At 44.8% G+C, this 21077-nt stretch overlaps 1 protein-coding gene across 1 annotated transcript in view; it reads right to left on the reverse strand.

Moving 5' to 3' along the window:
• Positions 1-21077, reverse strand: part of LARP1 (La ribonucleoprotein 1, translational regulator) — a 79063-nt gene that overhangs the window by 54227 nt on the left and 3759 nt on the right. The window lies entirely within an intron of this gene.

Raw genomic sequence — 21077 nt, forward strand, 5'->3', positions numbered from 1 at the left:
CCAACTTCTTCATAAAATCTTAATTAATCTCCACAGCTAGAAGAGATTTCTCCTGGTTAAGAGGAGATTACTCGTAACTCCTAGCAGCAATATCCCGAAAGCATATAGTATTTTTTACTTTCTTTCTACCCTCAATTATGGTTACTTATGGTTATGCCTTATATTCCATCTAGATTATGATGTGTTTCTTAAAGGCGGGGACTGTACCCCATTCTTCTTAGAGTCCCCTGCAGTAATCATCAGTGGTGCCTTCTACACAGCTGGCCCTCAGTCTGTTTTCCTGAGAAAGGCATGAATGAATGAATGAACGAATGTATGCAGGATCACACCTGATCACATCAATGTTTTGGTAACTAGGGCAGCACTGTCAAGGGTCATGTACTAAATTTTATATTTATATTTATAAAATATGTTATATATGTATATATATAGTATATATAATATAGTACATGGTAAATAATATATAATAAATATAATATGATTTTTAATAAATATATGCGTTTACATATAAATTTATATATATACTTTTAAATGATAAAATATAAAAATAAAACGTGCTAACTTTAGCAAACAGGAAAATTTTTTAAGTCTAGCAAAGCAAAACTGACATACAAGCCCATGACCCAGAGGCCATCACTGGCAACATGTTAGTGTATTTTTCTGTAGTCTTTTTTCTGTGTATATTTTACATAATTGAGATCCTATTGCACATTTGGCAGTTTTATTTTTTTGCTCTTTCCCACCCTTCACTCTGTATTGTGAGTTCTGTGTCCGCATCATGTAAATCGACCCCGTGCAGTCAGTTAAGTGTCGTCTGTTGAGCACCTGTGGTGTGCCTTGCCTCACAGCAGGCCCCTTCTCTGTGTGTCACACTGCATTTCCCAAAGGGCGTTCGTGGAACCAGGACAGACGTGATTGTCCCCAGCTGGCAGCCAAAGAACTGAGCCCCAACGAAGTTCAGTGATTTGCTCCAGGATGCCAGAGCAGCAGAATCAAGATCAGAACCCTAGTCCAGACCCCTGCACAACACGACGCAAGACAGAGAGCACCCATGGAGAATACAAACCCTCCCCAGACCCCCAGACTCAGGTAACCACACTAAAACATTCCACCGTTAAGAAACATCCAAGTTCGTGGAGAGGGTGGAAATCAGCCAAAATGAAGGCAGGAGGCAATTTTCCTGGCAATATGACCAAACTAGTCACAAGCACTAAGCTCCCAGGAGAGAAGGGCCCTGACTTAGGGACTAGAGGGGAAAAAAGAAAGGGCAAGACGTGTTCTCTGCCCCGGGGAACAAAACTCCCTACACCAGCACATTGTTCTCATCACAGACCACCTGCCTGTCCTTTACCTATGGCACAGAAAAAAGGGCAAAGGGTTTGAGGTCAAAAGAGTTGGGTTTAGGCTTAGATTTGCCCACTTCCTAGCTGTGTGACATCAGGCAAGTTACTTTGCTTCTCTGAGCTTCAGTGTTTCTATCTATAAAATAGGGGAAAGGGAAATACTTGCCTGAAAAAATTCATTATGCCTTTGAGAACATTAAATGAACCAGTATTTGTGAAAGCATTTTATAGTCCCAGCTCTGCCAGCCACCAGCTCTGTAACCTTGGGCAAGTTCCTTCGCCCCTCTCTGCCTCGGTTTACTCATCTGTAAAGTGGAAATGATAACAGCGCCTACCTCATAGGGTTATTGTGAAGATTAAGGGAGTTAATATATGCAAAGTGTTTAGAACAGTGCCTGACAAACAGTAAGTCCTGAATAAATGTCCGCTCTGATTATAAAGGGGTTAATGGTCATGGTCATTGGCATAGAATCAAGAGAAACATTCTTCAAATCGCACAAAGGAAGCAGAGTGAGTCTCACCCTAATCTATAGATGAGGAAACTGAAGCTCAGAAAGAGGAGGTGTTTTTCAGGAGTCACACTACTAATTGGTGGCAGCTCCAGGACTTCTAAAGTTTCCAAATGCAGTGCCTTCCCCGCTCCAAATCATATTCTAGCTGTTGCAAGCTGTCAGCCCTCTGACAATTTCAGACACAGGCATGCTTTGTTTGCCCCACACGGTATTTTTTTTTTAATTGAATTTAAATGTGATTAGATAGGCCCAGCACACACTAGGAGCCTCAGGCCTCGTCTCTCCTCTGCTGTTCGTTATTCCCAGCCTACTACCCTCCTTTAGATCCCCGCACAGGCTGATGCCAAGCCGGTCACTAAACACATGGTACAGACAAGTTCAGGAGACTAAAGGGGAGGCAGAGAGGAGCACAGGCCAGAGAGACAGGGAAGAGGTAGTCAGGGAAGCCTTCCTGGGGGTGGCTGTACTTGAGTTAGGACTTAACACTTGGGAATGGGATTTGTCCAGATTAAAAGGGAGGGCGGGGAGTAGGGCAGATCGCTTTAGCATTCAGTGACCTTTGGGGATGTTTATGAGTTTCCCTGCCAAGGCTTCCCCAAGCATTATCCTTGGTGAGGAGAGGAAAGACAGGAGCTGCCCTTTATCTCAGATGAGGCCGTAAGAGTCAGGAGATCCAGAGTCAACAGGCATCGTCAGTGTGTGCTGATTAATTGATCTATGTCATCATCCCTGAGGACTCGGCCCCGTGCAAGGCACCTGGAGGGAGACGTGATCACATGAGCCCAAGTATGAGCTATGGCCCTGGCCTTCAAAGATAATAATAGCAAGAATAATAATGAGATAAGGGCAGGGGCTGTGGACAGGGGCTTTTTTCTTAAGGTGGCACTTCCCAAGGAGTATTCCCCAGAATGTAAATAGATAGTCCACCAAGATAGATTCCATTGTCTCATCATTTGGGGAAACTGGGTTAAGCAACATTAAATGAATGTTTAGCTGTTGGATGTCTCAGGGCCTTTACCATTCGTGGTGAATCTCCAAGAAGGAGGAAGTGATTGCAGCACGCCCCAGACTCATGAGATATAGAGCAAATCCCAGATGGCTATTCCATGGAACCCCTTTCGAGAAACACCGACAGGTTTGCCAAGCTGCCTCCCTATTGCGGGGGCCATACCAGATGTGGTGGGATGTAGGACGAAGTCTGCCTTCCAGTTCCCACTCTACTGCTACTTCCTATGGAACCTAGAAAAGTCCCTTTTCTTCTCTGGACTTCAGTATCCCCATTTTTTAAAAAAAGTTTGGATGTTCTGGAAGTTTCTTCCCACCCTAGCAGTCTTGATAACAGTTTCCTTTTTTGTTTTTGATGGAAATGATGCATATCTTTATTGTGGTGGTAGTTTCATAGCATACAACTGTCAAGCCTTACCAAATTGTACAATTTAAATGAATACAGTTTACTATATATAAATTATACTTCAATATTGTTGACTTGAACAATAAAAGTCATAGGAAAATGTTTAGGACTACACACAAAATATAAATGAAATCAATCAAGAGTTAAAAGAAATGCTTCTAGCTAAAGATCAAGTTTGGTTCAACTATCTAAAATACAGAAATACGATTTTTACCAGCTGAAATTTTTTTTTTTTTAAGATTTTATTTTTTTCCTTTTTCTCCCCAAAGCCCCCCGGTACATGGTTGTATATTCTTAGTTGTGGGTCCTTCTAGTTGTGGCATGTGGGACGCCGCCTCAGCGTGGCTTGATGAGCAGTGCCATGTCCGCGCCCAGGATTTGAACTGACGAAACACTGGGCCGCCTGCAGCGGAGCACGTGAACTTAACCACTCCACCACGGAGCCAGCCCCACCAGCTAAAATTTTTTTGATAACTGTTTCTAATGTTTCATACCTCTATGGCAAAGAGGATGAGTGCAGGTCACAGGAATGAGGTGGGGAAAGGCTGTGGCAAACTGATGAGGCTGCCTGTCTGCCCATCTCAGCAATAGTCACTGGATCAGAGGGGTTTGCTAATTCCCACGGGGTCTCACAGCACTTGACTCTTTAGATCTGTGACACATGGTAGGAAGAGGGATCATCAAATAATGTGAGTGGTCTAATCCCCTGATGTGGGTAAAGTGCCTAGAGATCACTGATAAAGAAAAGCAACAGCCGGGCTCATTTTGCGTGAGTAGCACTGCCCGGTGTGTTTTCTGCAAGCCCTCAGGGTGACAGGGCTCCCAGGGGGCCCATGGACTGGGAAAAGCAGGAATGTTACAGCGTGTCTGCCAACCTCTTGAAAACCCTCCAATAACTTCGATTGCAACATGAACAAAGTCCAGACCTCTCACCTCGGCCCACAAGACCCCATGTGCTCCATCCTCCATCCGCCTCCCGCATCCCCTCTCTGCTCTTCTCCCCTGTCCTTGTCAGGTGTTAGCTCCTCAAACACATGGAGCTCATCCCAGCCTGGGGGTTCTAGGGCACAGCGTTCCCACTGCCTGGAACACATCCCCCCAGCACACGCACACACACAAACACCATCCACTTCTCCTTCAAGCCTCAGCTTAAATGGTCCCTTCTCAAAGAGACCTCCCTCGACCAGCTGGGCTGAAGTACTCCATGTTCTTCATAGCACAGATCACAATCTCTGATTTTATGTGTTTACCTGCTTTTTGCCCATTTCCTCCACCAATGTATAAACTCTGTGGGACGGGAGCTTGTGACTACTTTGCTCACCCTTAGTATTCCCAGTCCCAAGTGCTTGGCACAGGAGGCACTTAATATTTTGTTTAATAAATGCTGTGTGGCCTCTGGCAATTTGCTTCCCCTCTTTGAGCCTCCGTATCCCCACATGTGAAATGCATGGTTGGATGAGGTGCCCTTGAGAGTCCTTGGCGCTCTGACTGCGGTTCTGTGAGTAACATCTGGGCCTCAGGCCCAGGAGTAAGCCTGGTGTGTTGCATCTCCACAGCACGGCACACAGTGCACTGATTTAATCACGCAGCAGACATCCCGTAATTTAGTATTCTGCCGTCCCCCCTCCCAGTTCCTGGGCTGAGGACCACGCTGTCAGATTTCCAGGATGATCCATGCACAGCCACCTGTTCTCCCAGCTCACTGATCCAGTGCCCATGAGGAGAGGATGGTTGGCAGGCAGGACAGGCTGGGGGAGGACGTTTAATCTGGAAGCCCAAGGGCCGGGAGGACTTGTCACTGTCCTGAACTGAAAGACTGGAATCTTTGAGAGATTTTGTCAAGTCCTGTAATCTCTGGTTAGAAGGGACCTTCTGGGATGCTTAAGCCTAGCTGCCTTCTAAACATTGCTCAGTAGTGATCACCACCACCAGGACTCCACTTGAAGTGTGTGGCATGGGACCTCATCACCTCTCAGGGCTGCTCACTCGCCAATGAACAGCTTTGTTGAGGAACTTCTTTAATCAGCAGCATACAGCAAAGGGCCTGGGTGGAATCCTGGCTCTGCAACCTACTTGCTGTGTGAGCTTGAGCAAGCTATGAATCCTCTCTGTGCCTCCATTGCCTCTTCCATAAAACAAGGAGAACCCTCGTTGGGCTGCTGGGAGAATTACAAGAGTTAATACCCAGTGGGAGGGCAATAAAAGTCTGTTATTGTTAGCTGCCACCAATGAGTGTTCTTCCTGTTGTTGTTATTATTTTTAGATCTTCTTGGACTCTGTTCTCTAGGTTGGTTGGTTGGTTCACAAGAGAGACAGTGGGGCTCAGCCCAAAGACACTGGGCTGAGAATTCAGAGGGGTAGGCTCGCCGGGGACGGAGAATATTCACGCCATCTTTCCAGGCCTCAGGGTCCTCACCTGCAAAAAGGAGACTACCCCATCGTGCTTCCTGCCACAGAGCTGATGTATAGACCGTATGAGAGACGGACAGGGAGGCCTTGAAAAGGGGAGAATGCTGCCTAAATGGGAGGGATTCATCTCATCCTGTTGGAGAAGGCCTTTCCTCTTTTAACAACGCACATTAGCTTCCAAACAGCAAAATAGCTAAACTCAACCTATTTGGCAAACAGCGTGTTTTTGGTACTTGTCGTGAATTTGAAGCTAATCTCTTCATATTTTTTTTTCAATATTGTGCCAGAGCAAACAAACTTGAGAAGGGTTTATTTACAAGCATTTGGTACATTCCAACAGGATGCAGGGCTTGGCTTGGCTGATTCCGCCATCTTTGTTGATTGTTAAAATTATTGATTATTTCTTCAGTTTCTCTTCTTCAGGAATTTGGAAGGATCCAGGTGAGACACATCCACTTGGCAGATGTCAGCAGCACACAGAAGCTCTGCATACTTTCAGGAAGTCTTGTGTGACTTTTGCTCAATACCTGTCATGTCCTGTGGACCCAGGGCTGGAGGAGGCACCTGGAGTCAGCCCTCTCATCATACAGCTCAGAAACCGAGGCCCAGAGAGTGGACAGCACGTGCCCGAAGTCCTACAGCTGGTTCATGGCAGAGGCTTGACTAGGTAACCAGGTCTCTTGAGGCCAGACTCCATGCTCTTTCCTCCAGGCCTACGGAATCTTGCAATTGCTCTAAGTTAGCTGTTGTGTATCAAAATCGTGTAATGCCTTGGGGTTTACATTGGCCAAAACTCATTGAACTGCACGCTTAAAACCTGTACCGTCCACTGTTTTAAATATAACTCAATTTAAAAAATGATAAAATGGTATGGAAGCATCCTGTTTCATGAAGGGGTCAGTGTCTAAGGTCAGAATTTAGGGCAAAAATAATGTATATTCTAAAGGGCTCAAGAAAACCCCTTAGGAAGGCAGCACACTGGAGCCAGCCTCGTCTCTCAGTGTTTCTGCGGGTGTTGTAACAGCTCGCTGTTTCTTCAGAGGGGCTAGAGTAGACGCTGGCTGGCAGGTAGGGGTCAGGTTGTGACAAAAAGAAAGTATCTCCACAACAGGGTGATTGATATTCAGGGTGGTGAGATGCACATGTGGGAACTAAGACTGCTGAGGCTTGTCACACACACGCACACACACACACGCACACAGACCTCCCTGAGCAGGTTCCTGGAACAGGTTAACTGAAGGCCTAGAGCTGGAGAGAAGGATCTGAGAGTTCCTGGGCCCCAGCGAGTGAGAGAAGTCAGGGGAATGTCATGGCCTCTGACGGGGAGGGCTGAGGGGCAGGGGGTCAGAGCACAGCTGGAAAGCTGAAAGAACAGAGAACACCTCATTCAAGAGGAGAGGGCAGGGGTGGGGAACCAGGGAAGGGAGGTGAGATAAAAAGAGAGAGACATTTGGAGGTAGTTTGGGTTTGAGAAGGAGAAAGCAAGTACCACGGGTGGACCTGCCGTAGCATCGCAAAACTAATGATTGCCCTTTGATAAGTAAGCACCCCAAAATTTGGAGTGATGGAGGTGGGGGAGGCTAATCCACAAAGCAGGATATGTTTAATGAGATTAAATTCGATAACTTTCAGAACAGTTTGTTAGTCATGTATATATAAAAAGGAAGATTCCATTCTTCTCGATATCAAAAAGGTTTGTTCTTTTGAGGGTTTTAAACATTCACCGTAGAATTGTGTTAAACCAATACATTTGTTCACCTCACACCCATTAGGATTGGCTAGTATCAAAAAAAAAGAAAGAAAGAGAAGAGAACAAGTGTTGGCAGGGATGTTGAGAAATTTGGAACCCTTGTAGGCTGTTGGTGGGAATGGAAAATGCTGCAACCACTATGGAAAACAGTATGTCGCTCGTTCAGAAAACTAAAAATAGAGCTACCACAAGCCCCAACAATCCCACTTTTTGGTGTATCTCCAAAGGAGTTGAGAGCAGGGTCTTGAAGAGACATCAGCACTCACGTTCATAGCAGCACTACTCACAATAGCCAAGCGATAGAAACAACCCGAATGTCCATTGATGGATGAATGGATAAACCAATGTGGCAGCTACGCATGACAGAATATTATTCAGCCTTAAAAAGGAAGGAAGCTCTGCCACATGCTACAACGTGGATGATCCTTGAGGACACTATGCTAAATGAAATAAGCCAGTCACAAAACAACAGATACTGTATGATTCTACTCATAGGAGGAATATAAAGTAGTCAAATTCATAGAAACAGAAAGGAGAAGGTGCTGCTAGGGGCTGGAGGACAGGGGGAAGGGGCAGCTGTTTACTGAGTACGGAGTTTCAGACGTGCCAGATGAAAAAGTTCTGGAGGTCTGTTTTACAACAGTTTGAGTATACTTAACATTACTGAACTGCACACTTAAAAACAGTAAATTTTATGTTAGCTGTCTTTTATTACAATAAAAAAAAGAACAAACGAAACAATACATTTTCCTGTAGACTTCCCTTCACTCACTGAAAAACAGCTGGTTATAAAACGGCCTGTCCGGTATGATTCAATTTTTGTCAAATGTCCTTTTCTGTTCTAATATATATACATTATTGTCGTGAGGATATAGACCAAAAGATTAACAGTGGTTATTTCTGAGTACTGATTTTGTTCTTTTTTCCCCAATCTGTATTTTCTAACTTTTTTTTTAAAAAGATTTTATTTTTTTTCCTTTTTCTCCCCAAAGCCCCCCTGGTACATAGTTGTATATTCTTAGTTGTGGGTCCTTCTAGTTGTGGCATGTGGGACACCGCCTCAGCGTGGTTTGATGAGCAGTGCCACGTCCGCACCCAGGATTCGAACCAACGAAACACTGGGCCACCTGCAGCAGAGCACACGAACTTAACCACTCGGCCACGGGGCCAGCCCCCTCTAACTTTTTTTTAAAGGAGCATTTTGTAACTTACTAAAACAACAACAACAAAAACTTCACTCCATTTGAGCTCCTGTGTTGATGTCTATAAAATTTACATAAGTTGAATTCTTGTTTTTGAGGTTTTAATTTTTTTATAATTAGAAATCACTGCTAATAATTAATTTTAAGATAATAATAATATTTCCTATGCAGGGCAAGCTCCATCTGTGCCAGACACTTGTGCTTTTCATGAATCATCTCATGCAAGAACCCTTTGAAGTATGCACTATTATTAAACCCATTCTGCAGATGACAAAACAGAGGTTAAGTAACTGGTATAAACTCATTTAAAAATGTCAGAGCTGGGGCCAGCCCTGTGGCCAAGTGGTTAAGTTTTGGTGCTCTACTTTGGCAGCCCGGGGTTCCCTGGTTCAGATCCTGGGCACGGAGCTACACACTGCTCATCAAGCCGTGCTATGGTGGCATCCTACATAGAGAAACTAGAATGACTTATGACTAGGATATACAACTATGTACTGGGGCTTTGGGGAGAAAAAAAAATGTCAGAGCTATGTTCAAACTCACAGTAGTCTGATTCCAAAGCCTGTGTTATTGATAGCCTGGCTATTCTGCTAGACTCACATGACACACTTACCTGTCGTCACGTTCATGGGTCCCTTCAGCAGCCACTAGCATATAATTTATGTGTTACTTAAATTGTTCAAATAGCACCCCTACCACTCTCTCAATGGCTGTAGGAGATTCGTTTCAAAGATAAGACAAAGGGCCAGCCTGGTGGTGCAGCAGTTAAGTTTGCACGTTCCACTTTGGTGGCCCGGGGTTCGGCGATTCAGATCCTGGGTGCGGACGTGGCACTGCTTGGCAAGCCATGCTGTGGTAGGCATCCCACATATAAAGTAGAGGAAGATGGGCATGGATGTTAGCTCAGGGCCAGTCTTCCTCAGCAAAAAAGAGGAGGATTGGCAGCAGATGCTAGCTCAGGGCTAATCTTCCTCAGGAAAAAAAAAAAAGGATAAGACAAAAGTCAACCTCCCTCCAGAAATCCCAAGCCACATAACATTCTGGGTAGGTCCAGACAGAGCTCATGAATAAGCTAGTCCTGGGGACTCTGAGTGGCCTGGGATCATGGGACTGTACCCAGGACATTCACCCTCTTCATCTATACACTAACTTCACTACCCACTACAACACACCCACCTTCCAGCACCACCTTCAACCTGAGGGGACAGCAATGTGCAGACAGGAAAGGCTGTTGAATACGGTAACTGTAACAATATAATTTATCTCAAAAGAACGATTATGACATGATTATGTAATTAATACTTTTTAGTCAGACCTTTTCATCTCTAAGGATCTCTGCAAGTCTTACAGATTATTTAAATATATATCAAACACATTTCTGGAGACAAAGTTATAGTTTTAGAAGATAATTAAAATTCCTTCCCTTTTGGAATTAAGAGGATTGCTGGTGGGATGAATAGTATGCCCCTCAGACCCAGGAATAGCTCTAAACCTAGGAACCCCAAACATAGGGCTGGAAAGGATCTTTTTTTTTTTTTTTTTAAGGAAGATTAGCCCTGAGCTAACATCTGCCACCAATCCTCCTCTTTTTGCTGAGGAAGACTGGCCCTGAGCTAACATCCGTGCCCATCTTCCTCTACTTTATACATGGGATGCCTGCCACAGCGTGGCTTGATAAGCAGCGCATAGGTCCACACCCAGGATCTGAACTGGTGAACCCTGGGCCACCAAAGCAGAGCATGTGAACTTAACCACTGTGCCACCAGGCTGGTCCTGGGGAAGGAGCTTGAAGAGCAATCTGTCCAGGAAAGACAAATAAATATCTAATAAACATAACATCAATTTCAAATTCCCTCCTCGTGGCAGAAGTTATTAATCAGTCACAGCGCTCTTCCCCACTAAGCCTGGATTTGTCCTCAGAATCTTTCTCAACATAGCCCTCTAGGCGGTCACCACCACCTAGTCAGAGTCAAATCCTGCTTGCCATCCTGGAAATTAGCCCACTCCCATCCCTCCAGTGTGATAGAGTAGGGAATGAACTTCAGAGAGGTAAATTAACTTGCTCAAAGTTATGCAGCCAGTAATGGAAAGCTGAGGTTTCCAAATTTTTGCTTTTTTCTTAATCTCCTCCTCTGCCTCTAAGCTCTGTTCAAAATATACTTGGTGGGGGCTGGCCCAGCGGCATAGTGTTTAAGTTGTGCGCTCCGCCCAGGGTTCGCAGATTGGGACCCCAGGCGTGGACCTGGCGCCATTCATCAGACCATACTGTGGCAGCATCCCACATAAAATAGAGGAAGATGGGCACAGATATTAGCTCAGTGACAATCTTCCTCAAGCAAAAAGAGGAAGATTGGCAACAGATGTTAGCTCAGGCCCAATCTTCCTCACAGGAAAAAAAAAAAAAATATATATATATATATATATATACACACTTGGTGGATTATATGTATTGCACCAGATTCCCCTTTCTTGAAGGAGCTATTTAGAATGCCTCGACCAATGATTTGCTGAGTGACAATGGGCCTGTGGCCTAACCTCTTTCAATATCAGGTATTTTCAAGTTGAAAATGGAGACGGTAATCTGGGTTCATATTCCTGCCTCTCTTACTGGCAAGTTGAAGTGCTCTTTTGAGAAATGTGAGCTGCTGCTGAAATTTCTATGCCTGCAGGGAAAGGATCGGACATTTTGAGAGGCCCTCTTCTAGATGAGTTACTGTGCTCCTGCTGCAATGCGTCTCTGCTCTAGCCGGTGTAAAAATGAAGACAGACGTTAGCTGGCTACAGTGATCTGGCTATGCTAAGGCTACTTGGAAGGAGGTGGCATTTGAGCAAGATTTTGGAAAGCAATAGGATTAAATGTTTCTTTTGATTATCGAAGTAATCTATGGTCATTACACAATTATTGGGAAAGACAGAGTATCAAGGGGAAAAATCACTCCTATTTCCCCCATAAAGCATGTCAACATTTTGTTTTATTTTTCTCTTCTAATATTTCTTTACTCCATGCATAGGTGTTTGGTTTTTGTCTCCTTTCACAGGGATTTTGTTAATTTATGCATGTCATTTTATATTTTGATTTTTAAAAAGTTTTAATATAAGAGTGTTCCATACCCAGTAAGTCTACTCCTGAGAGTAACCAACAGGAATGCATACATATATATGTTCCCCAAAAGGCGTGTGCAAGCAGCACTTCCCATAACAGTCCCAAACTGGAAACAACCTGAATATCCATCAACAGAATAGATAAATAAATTGTGATATGTTCACAAAACTGAAAACTATATAGCGATGAAAATAAACTATAGCTACACATAGCAACATGGATGAATCGCACAAATAAAATGTTGAGCAAGAGAAGCCAGACGCAAAGGAGAACATACTGTATGATCCATTGATCTAAAGTGCAAAACCAGGCAAAGCTACCCAGGGTATAAGAAGTCAGAACAATGCCTGCCCGTGGGGGATGGCTAGTGACCGGAAGGGAATACAGGGGGAGGCATCTGGCTGTAGGTTACACAGAATAAGCACTTGGTGAAAATGTATCAAGCTGTATATTTATGACTTGACTACTTTCCTACATACATGCCATAGGTCAGCAAAACATTAACTAATTAAGTTGTTGTAGGAAAATACATCCATCAGGAGGAGAGGGCCAAGAATGTCACTTTGGGCAGAGGGAACAGCACAAAGTCTCAAGAGTTTGAAGTGGAAGACAATCCAGCTTGCTTGCAACATTGGTATTACAATATTTCGTGTAAACAAACCACCCCAAAACTTAGGGTTTAAAAGCAATGACATCTATTTGCTCATAATTCTGAGAGCTGGCAATTTGGGCTGGGCTCAACTAGCTAGTGCTTCTAGTCTCATCTAGGGTCACTCATGCAGTTGTAGTCATGGAGGTTGACTGGGGCTGGATATACCAAGGTGGCCTGTGCTGTTTACCCTTTTTGCCTGCTCTAGATAAATGGATCTGGGCCCTTTAGATATCCTTTTCCTTTGCCAGCTGGCAGGATGCTCAGTTTTGTCAGTAGAGGGAGCTGGAGAGACATTAAAGTTAAAAAAAACGAGTTTTTGCCTCCTGGTTTCAGTGTGCCAACTCACCAGGCCCCTGCAGTGTGTGTGGGTCCCCCATGCCCAGCTCCTGCAGTGGATGGCTTCTCCAGTATCAGGCTCCTGCAGTGCACAGCAGCAGGCAGCACCTGGCAGCCAGCGGCTTCCTCAGGAATTCCTCTTAAGCAATTTTGTAACAAACTGTCTCTGCTGGGAGATTTCCCTATGAATGGCTTTTCTAGTACCTAAGAATGCACATTTCCAGCAACTTTCAGAGGATGATTTCTATGAAGTCCACTGGTCTGTCTTGGTACCATGGCAACTTCTCTGACATTTAGTGGGCCACAGCCGTGTCTTCTCCAATGAGATCTGGATCTCAGCCCTAAGGGGCTCTTCCTTGGGTATCCTATGTCAGCCCTAGGGATAGTGGCTGCTCCTTACACCTGCTACTCCTATATTCTTTAGAGTTCTCTTTACTTCTTATTAATGAGCCCCTTTTTACTCCAAGCCCCTGTTATAATAAATAATTCTTTATATTAAACTTTCCCTGTTCCCAATACTGTGTGGTTTCTCTCCTGGTTGGACCCAGGCAGATCCATGCCTCACTCATCTCTCTCGTGGTGGGTGCTGGCTGGTGGCTGTGCCTCTCTCTCCATAGTCTCCAGCAGAATAGGCTCAATTTTTGTACATGGCAGCCAGGTTCCAAAAGTGTGAATGCTGAAAATGCAAGCCCTCTTGAGGATTAGAGGCCCAGGCTTAAAATTCTCACTTGATTCTCCTTAATATATTCTAGTTCTCTGCTGAAATTCTCCATCCTGTCATATAATTTCTTGAATATATCAGTCATGTATGTTTTAAAGTCCATGTCTTATAATGCCAATATGTGGATCTTCTGTGGGCCTATTTCTATTGTCTATTTTTTCTCTTCGTTTTCAGCCATTTGGTCTTGTCTACTCAGATGTCAGGTAAGTTTTCATTGAATGCCAGACATTGTGTATGAAACAATTATAGGAAAATTTGAGGCCCTGAGTAGCATTATCTTCCTTCAGAGAGATTTTTACTTTTGCTTCTGGCCGGCATTTAAATCTAAGCCCTATAAGGAACTGAATTAATTAGATGATAGTCTTCAGTTTTGTTGGGGCTGGTCTATTTCTAATTCACCTCTACTCATAGGGAATAGCCCTTTGGGGGTTCCATTTGAAAGCCTGGGTGTTTATCAGGGACATTCCTGTTTGGTGGATTCTGAAACCCAATTTTTATACTCCAGCTCCATAATATCTCCAGATGCTCTGCTCAGCTTCTTAGCCATCTCTTGAGAAACTGCATATGGCTTGAAAGGTAAAGTGGCAGCTGAATATGGCGCTCACCTCTCTGCATTTCCCTTTTCTCCAGAATCTTGGCCCCTCAGGCCCTTTTTGCTCTGGTAGTTCTCTAATGCCTTCAAATACACACACACACACATACACAGGTTAATTTTGTTCAGCTCTTTTAACAACTCTCAGTGGGAATGTTGGTCTTCAACAAGCTAGTCTGTAATTATTGGAAATAAAAGACCCTTGCTCACGTAACATTTATGTTATATTTTCCAATGGGCAGCAACCACACCTCATTCCTCTCTGTAGTACCAGGGCCTCTCTTGCTTTAAGTTCTTAATGGACATCAATTGAATAAATGGATAACAGTTTGTAAATTGCTTTCACTTTCATAATCTTAAACTATAGGCAGAAAAGGAATTACCTTTCTATAGTCCTCGATACTGGACCCAGAGAAGAATTTCCCAAAGGTTCCCCGACTAAGGCCCACTAAGAGCTCAGTGATCTATCTGGGTCTTGAATCCAGATCCAGAAGAGCACTTTTCCCCACTCTGCCAGATTGTGCTATAATATAACGGTCAAGAGCCTCATGGGCTTGGGTGTCAGGCAGACCTGAGTTTAAATCCCAATTCTGCCATTACCAACTGTGGGGCCTTGGACAGTTTCCACGAACTCTCGGAGCTTTAGATTCCTCATCTGGTAAAGTGGAGATGACAATAATAAGAGCTACTCAAGACAGCGCTGTTGTGAAGATTAAAGTGAGCTACTGCTTGGATTGGAAGAATTAACATCATTAAAATGTCCATACTTCCTAAAGCAATATATAGATTCAACACAATCCCTATCAAAGTTCCAACAACATTTTTCACAGAAATAGAACAAAGAATCCTAAAATTTATATGGAAGAACAAAAGACACCGAATAGCCAAAGGATTCCTGAGGAAAAAGAACAAAGCTGGAGGTTTCATGTTCCCTGACTTCAAAATATACTACAAAGCTATAGTAACCAAAACAGCATGGTACTGGCACAAAAATAGACACACAGATCAATGGAACAGAATTCAGAGCCCAGAAATAAACCCACACATTTATGGACAGCTAGTATTCAACAAGGGAGTCAAGAACATACAATGGAGAAAGGAGAGTCTCTTCAATAAACGGTGTTGGGAAAACTGGACAGCCACATGCAAAAGAATGAAAGTAGACCATTATCTTACACCATGCACAAAAATAAACTCAAAATGGATTAAAGACTTGAATGTAAGACCTGAAACCATGAAACTTCTAGAAGAAAACATAGGCAGTACGCTCTTTGACACCAGTCTTAGCAGCATATTTTCAAGTACCATGTCTGACCGGGCAAGGGAAACAAAAGAAAAAATGAACAAATGGGGCTACATCAAACTAAAAATCTTCTGCCCAGCAAAGGAAACCATCAACAAAACGAAAAGACAACCTAACAATTGGGAGAAGATATTTGCAAACCATATATCAGATAAGGGGTTAACATCCAAAATATACAAAGAACTCATACATCTCCACAACAAAAAAACCAACAACCCAATTAAAAAATGGGCAAAAGTTCTGAACAGAGATTTCTCCAAAGAACATATATCGATGACCAACAGGCACATGAAAAGATGTTCAAGGGGCCGGCTCCGTGGCCAAGTGGTTAAGTTTGCGCACTCCGCTGTGGCGGCCCAGGGTTCGGATCCTGGGCACGGACATGGCACCGCTCGTCAGGCCACATTGAGGTGGCGTCCCACATCCCACAACTAGAAGGACATGCAACTAAGATATACAACTGTGTATGGGCAGGTGGGGGGTGGTGGGGGAGATAAAGCAGGAAAAAAAAAAAAAAGATTGGCAACAGTTGTTAGCCCAGGTGCCAATCTTAAAAAAAAAAGAAAAGAAAAGATGCTCAACATCATCAGCTCTCAGGGAAATGCAAATCAAAACTATAATGAGCTATCACCTCACTCCGGTCAGAATGGCTATAATTAACAAGACAGGAAACAAGTGTTGAAGAGGATGTGGAGGGAAGGGAACTCTCGTACACTGCTGATGGGAGCGCAAACTGACCCAGCCACTATGGAAAGCAGTATGGAGATTCCTCAAAAGATTAATAGAACTACATACGATCCAGCTATTCCACTGCTGGGTATTTATCCAAAGAACTTAGAAACACAAACACATAAAGATACATGCACCCCTATGTTCATTGCAGCATTATTCACAATAGCCAAGACTTGGAAGCAACCTAGGTGCCCATCAAGGGATCAATGGATAAAGAAGATGTGGTATATATACACAATGGAATACTACTCAGCCATAAGAGATGATGACATCCGGCCATTTGTGACAACATGGATGGAAATTGAGGGTATTGTGCTAAGTGAAATAAGTCAGAGGGATAAAGTCAAATACTGTATGATCTCACTCATAAGTAGAAGGTAAAAACAACGACAAACAAACACATAGCAAAAGAGATTGGATTGGTAGTCACCTGAGGGGAAGCGGGGAGAGAGGAGGATGAAAGGGGTGATTAGGCACCTGTGTGTGATGATGGATTATAATTAGTTTTTGGTTGGTGAACATGATGTAATCTACACAGAATTCAAAATATATTACTATGTACACCTGAAAGTTATATAATGTTATAATCCAATGTTAGGCAATAAGAAAATAAAAATAAAGTGAGCTAATGTGTATGAAAGACTTGGCAGAGTCACCGGATCTGTAACTAGGAGTCATTACTTAAGGGAGGGTCAGCATAAGCTGCCTTATTTCTATGAGTCTCAGAGGTGGTGCAGCAACCCGTGAAATCTCAGCGCCCTTCCCTCCCCAAGGGCTGGGGGCTCTACTCCTGGAGGATCATGGTTCTCTTCATGCAGAACACCCCTCAGAAGGCCTGCTGATAATCTCACACCCGTGAAGGCAAGGGTGGGGGCTAGTCTTTACTTCTTGGGGGTCTTTAGGACCCTACTGCCTGCTTCCCTCCTGCTGAAGGCCCCCCTGTAGTCTGGGCTGGACGGAGAATCACCAGCTCTGATGTCGGGAGAGCAGGACTGAAAGACCCCAAATCTTTCTCTCCTCTTAGTCCCCAAATAAGTCCATACGGCGGAGTAGTTAAGAGCACAGAATCCAGAGAAAGACAGATGTGGGTTCTAATCCTAGCACCACCACTTCCTAGTTCTGGGATCTTGGCTAAGTCCCTTAATTTCCCTGACTCAGTTTCCTCATCTGTGTAATGGAGTTGATAACAGTACCTACCTAAAGAACTGTTTGAAAGATGATGTAAGGCTCGATAAATAGTACCTCTTATTTTTCTCTCCTGTTATTTCCTCTCAGAATAAAGAAGTCAGAAGGAAATAGTACAGCTTGAACTAGAACCTGTGTCTTTAGATTCTCTCCCCCCACCTTTGCCCGCACCACCCCTGAAATTACTCGCGCTTTGGGGTTAAGGCAGTGCTTCCCCCTTTTTCCCATCACAGCACATGATAACATCTGGATGCCCCACCAAGGGCTAAACTAATGAGGCTGTTTGAGGCCTGCAGGTGACTGTCCCATCAGAGGTTGGGGGCTCCAGCTGCCCCAGGCTCACTTGGCCACTTGAGACCTGAGGGCTCTACATCTCAGCACACTTGTAACCTGTCACTGTCCCCCAGCTGGGGACCTTTGGGTTAAGGTGTTGACAACCCCTGGTAAAAGGCAGTATTGTGGGGCCAGCCCCATGGCTAAGTGGTTAAGTTCGCACATTCTACTTTGGCGGCCCAGCGTTTCACAGGTTCGGATCTTGGGCGCAAACATGGTACCGCTCATCAGGCCATGCTGAGGTGGCATCCCACATAACACAACCAGAGGGACCTACAACTAGAATATACAACCATGTACTGGCGGGCTTTGGGGAGAAGAAGAAGAAGAAAAAGAAGATTGGCAACAGATGTTAGCTCAGGTGCCAATCTTTAAAAAAAAAAAAAAAAAAGAGCCAGTATTGCATTGCCCAGAAGTGACATTAACCCATTGTTGGTAAATGAGTCCTGGACCAGTTGTTCAGTCTCCTGGTGGGACTCCGGAGGCCAGAGCCCAGAACATGGAGATCGGGAAGAAAATCAGAGATCGACTCCAGTCCAGGCTCTACTCAAACCCATGTGACCTTAGGCAAGTCATTTCCCTTTTTTGCCTGAAGCAGAGGTTAGACTAGAGGAAGGATCCACATGGTCTCTTCTAACTCTGACATTTTAAGAATCAGAGATTCTATGAATTCCTCATCGCTTAGCTGTATTCTGTTCCTAGTGACCTGATTCCTGTCTCTGGTTCAAATAAGTGTAGCAAATGGTAGATTTTGCCCAACTGTGCAGGTGTTCCCAGCTCTCTCCAGCGTTACTGGCTGGTCTCTGAAAATAACCTGCCTGGCCCCAACAGAGGGCAGAGCCACACCTGTCCCCTGTCCCCATCAACAGAACTCCTCTGAGTCCTCTGCACGTTCAGCTGCCGCCTGCCAACCACAATGGTGTCTGGGAGAGAAGCAATCATAGTTTCCTGAATCATCTTTTCTTCCCACAGCTCCCAGGGCTTGCACTGTTGTCCAGGTTCATGCCGAATGCAGGAAAGACTCCAGCAACAGGAGCACAGCAGCCTCCCTGCAAGAGGAGGTTGGGATGCGGGGGAAAGGGAGAGCGTGGGGAGGCTGCAGGCGGGTCCTGAGGAGTCTGGGTTTCCATGCGCTGGAGGCTGGCCCTGGCCTTGCGTGCACAGAGGAGACACCAGGGGCCTTGAAGCAGAAGAAGGACATAGTCAGAATGTGTGTGGGGTCCACGGAAGGCAGACTGGAGCAGAGAGAGACTGGGGGCTGTTAGAGAAATGCAGGCCAGAGATAACGATGTGGCAGTAGGCACAGCAAAGAGGAGGTATCTAGGAGGTCAACTGGCAGACGGGGTGACTGAGCTATTGGCTGTTCAACCACAAATCAGACTGCATCAGTGTGCTGGGTGACTGGAATTATACATCGTGGGATAGAGGGACTACTGGTTTGTTGATGTGGAGAAAAAGACCCCAAGGAAGAGCTGAGAAAAGGGTCTCAGATTTAGAGACAAATATATTAAAATACCTTCAATAGTTCTTTATATTTATTTCTTAAAACTGTCTCTCATTTGGTCCTCTCAACACCCATGTATCATTGTCTGTGTTTCACAGATGAGAAACTTGAGGTAGTGGCAGAACTAGGACTTCAATTTCAGGTCTCCTGACTCCTGGCCCCTGCTCCCCACCCCCGCTGCTGCCTCCAGCCCTCCACAGGCAACCCTGTCCCCAAACAGCAGCATGCCTCCAGCAACCCCTCACTGCTCTCAGCTGGCCTCGCCATTCAGACAAAGACAGGGGACCCCTTTCTTACAAAGGAATCTTATATGAACCACCAAAAGGAACTCAAATGAAAAAGAACATGCTCAGGCTGAGGCAGAGGAGGTGGATTCAGAGGCCACCTGGTTGGACGGTTGTCCTGCTTGCCCCTACCATGTGGCGGCCTCCATAATAATTCCAGAAACCCCAGGGTTCCATGGCCCACAGGGCTTTGCAAACCACTGGAGCAGCCGACTCCTTGAACATCCGAGAGTGAAGGATCTCGGCCCGGGTCCACAGAGAAAAGTCAGGGTGTCTCTGAACTTGAATGTAAAAAGTTCCATCTTATTCTCACTAACCTCTAACTCAAGTTAAATACTTTGTTGCATTATGAATGTAGGCAGTGACCATGGTAATATTGACAGTTCCTGTGACTGTGCCACCAAAAGAAATCATAGATGTTATAGTTATCATAGCAGCTGCCAGATCTCATTTTTAATGTATTGATAAAGCATATATTATTATATCATAAAAATCTGAAAAGCGTCTTGATAACTGTATTTAAATATGGTTTCCTTTGTAGTCCTATGTATCTTATTTTATGCATTTAAAAACATTCTGAGAAGGCGTCCATAGGCTTTACCAGATTGCCAGAGGAGTCCATGGCATCAACAAGGTTAAGAACCCCTGTCCTAGGACTTCTTTTCCAGAACAGAGGGGGCTGGGGAGCTTGTTGAAGCTGGCCAAAAGAGGGTATGTAGGGCCTAGCATCCCTGGAGACCCGTGCTCCGATGTACACTCTCTGAGCCCGAGGAAAATGAGACAGGAAACTGGGGCAGGAGCAAAGGGACTCAGAGAAGTGGAGCAGAAGCCAAGAGGCCAGGCTGGCAGGGCTCAGTCCAGTGGGACAGAACTGAACTCCTCAGCCCCAACTCCAGCCAGGCCTCTTGGGGGAACAGGACTCCTGGGTCCTACTCTTGCTTCTCATTTCCCCTGCCAGTCTCAGTTTTCCTCTCTGAGCTAATATAGTAGAAGCAACAGTGGCTTCAAAGTCAAGAGAGACCTTGCCTCTGGACCCGACTCTGCCCTGCCTTGCTGAGTGACTTTGGGCAAGTCACCTGCCCTTCCCAGGCCAGTTTCCACATCTGAGCAATTCCTGGCATAAGTACTGCTACAACCCTTGCCACGCCCACAGCTGACACTGTTGACAGAGCTCAGCGTATGATCATTCTTTGCCTCTGTGTAGCTTCAGAAGCCTCTGCAAAACTCTTCTGATGGACTGAAATTAGCAAATGAAGTGAAATGTATTTGCTATGATTGGACAAGATGATCTACGCATTTCCATCTCTCCTAGTCCATGGCTCTAAAGATCTGATCTCAGAAACTCAAGCGAGACACTAGATAGGTGACCTATAAAGCAGAGCTATTTCTGACCCATAGAGGTGTGTGTGTGTGTGTGTGTGTGTGTGTGTGTGTGTGTGTGCGCGTGTGTGTGTGACAGAGAAAGAGAGAACATTCTCAGCTGGGCTGTAGATTTTCTCTCGTGCACCGAAGAGCAAAAAATGGGTCAGAATAGGACACTCAGATGCTGAAATCTCAATCAGGCTTTCTGGAACAGATGAACAGAGTCACGTGGACATCAGACTCTTTGACCAAAGTGTTGGAAATGGGCATCACTCCAGGACTGGTGCTACCAGGCCCTACCTGTCCCCAAATGTCTCATGTCACGAGGAACATCAGACATGCA

This window comes from Equus asinus, chromosome 9 (assembly GCF_041296235.1).
Source record: "Equus asinus isolate D_3611 breed Donkey chromosome 9, EquAss-T2T_v2, whole genome shotgun sequence".
In the NCBI taxonomy this organism is placed as follows: domain Eukaryota; kingdom Metazoa; phylum Chordata; class Mammalia; order Perissodactyla; family Equidae; genus Equus; species Equus asinus.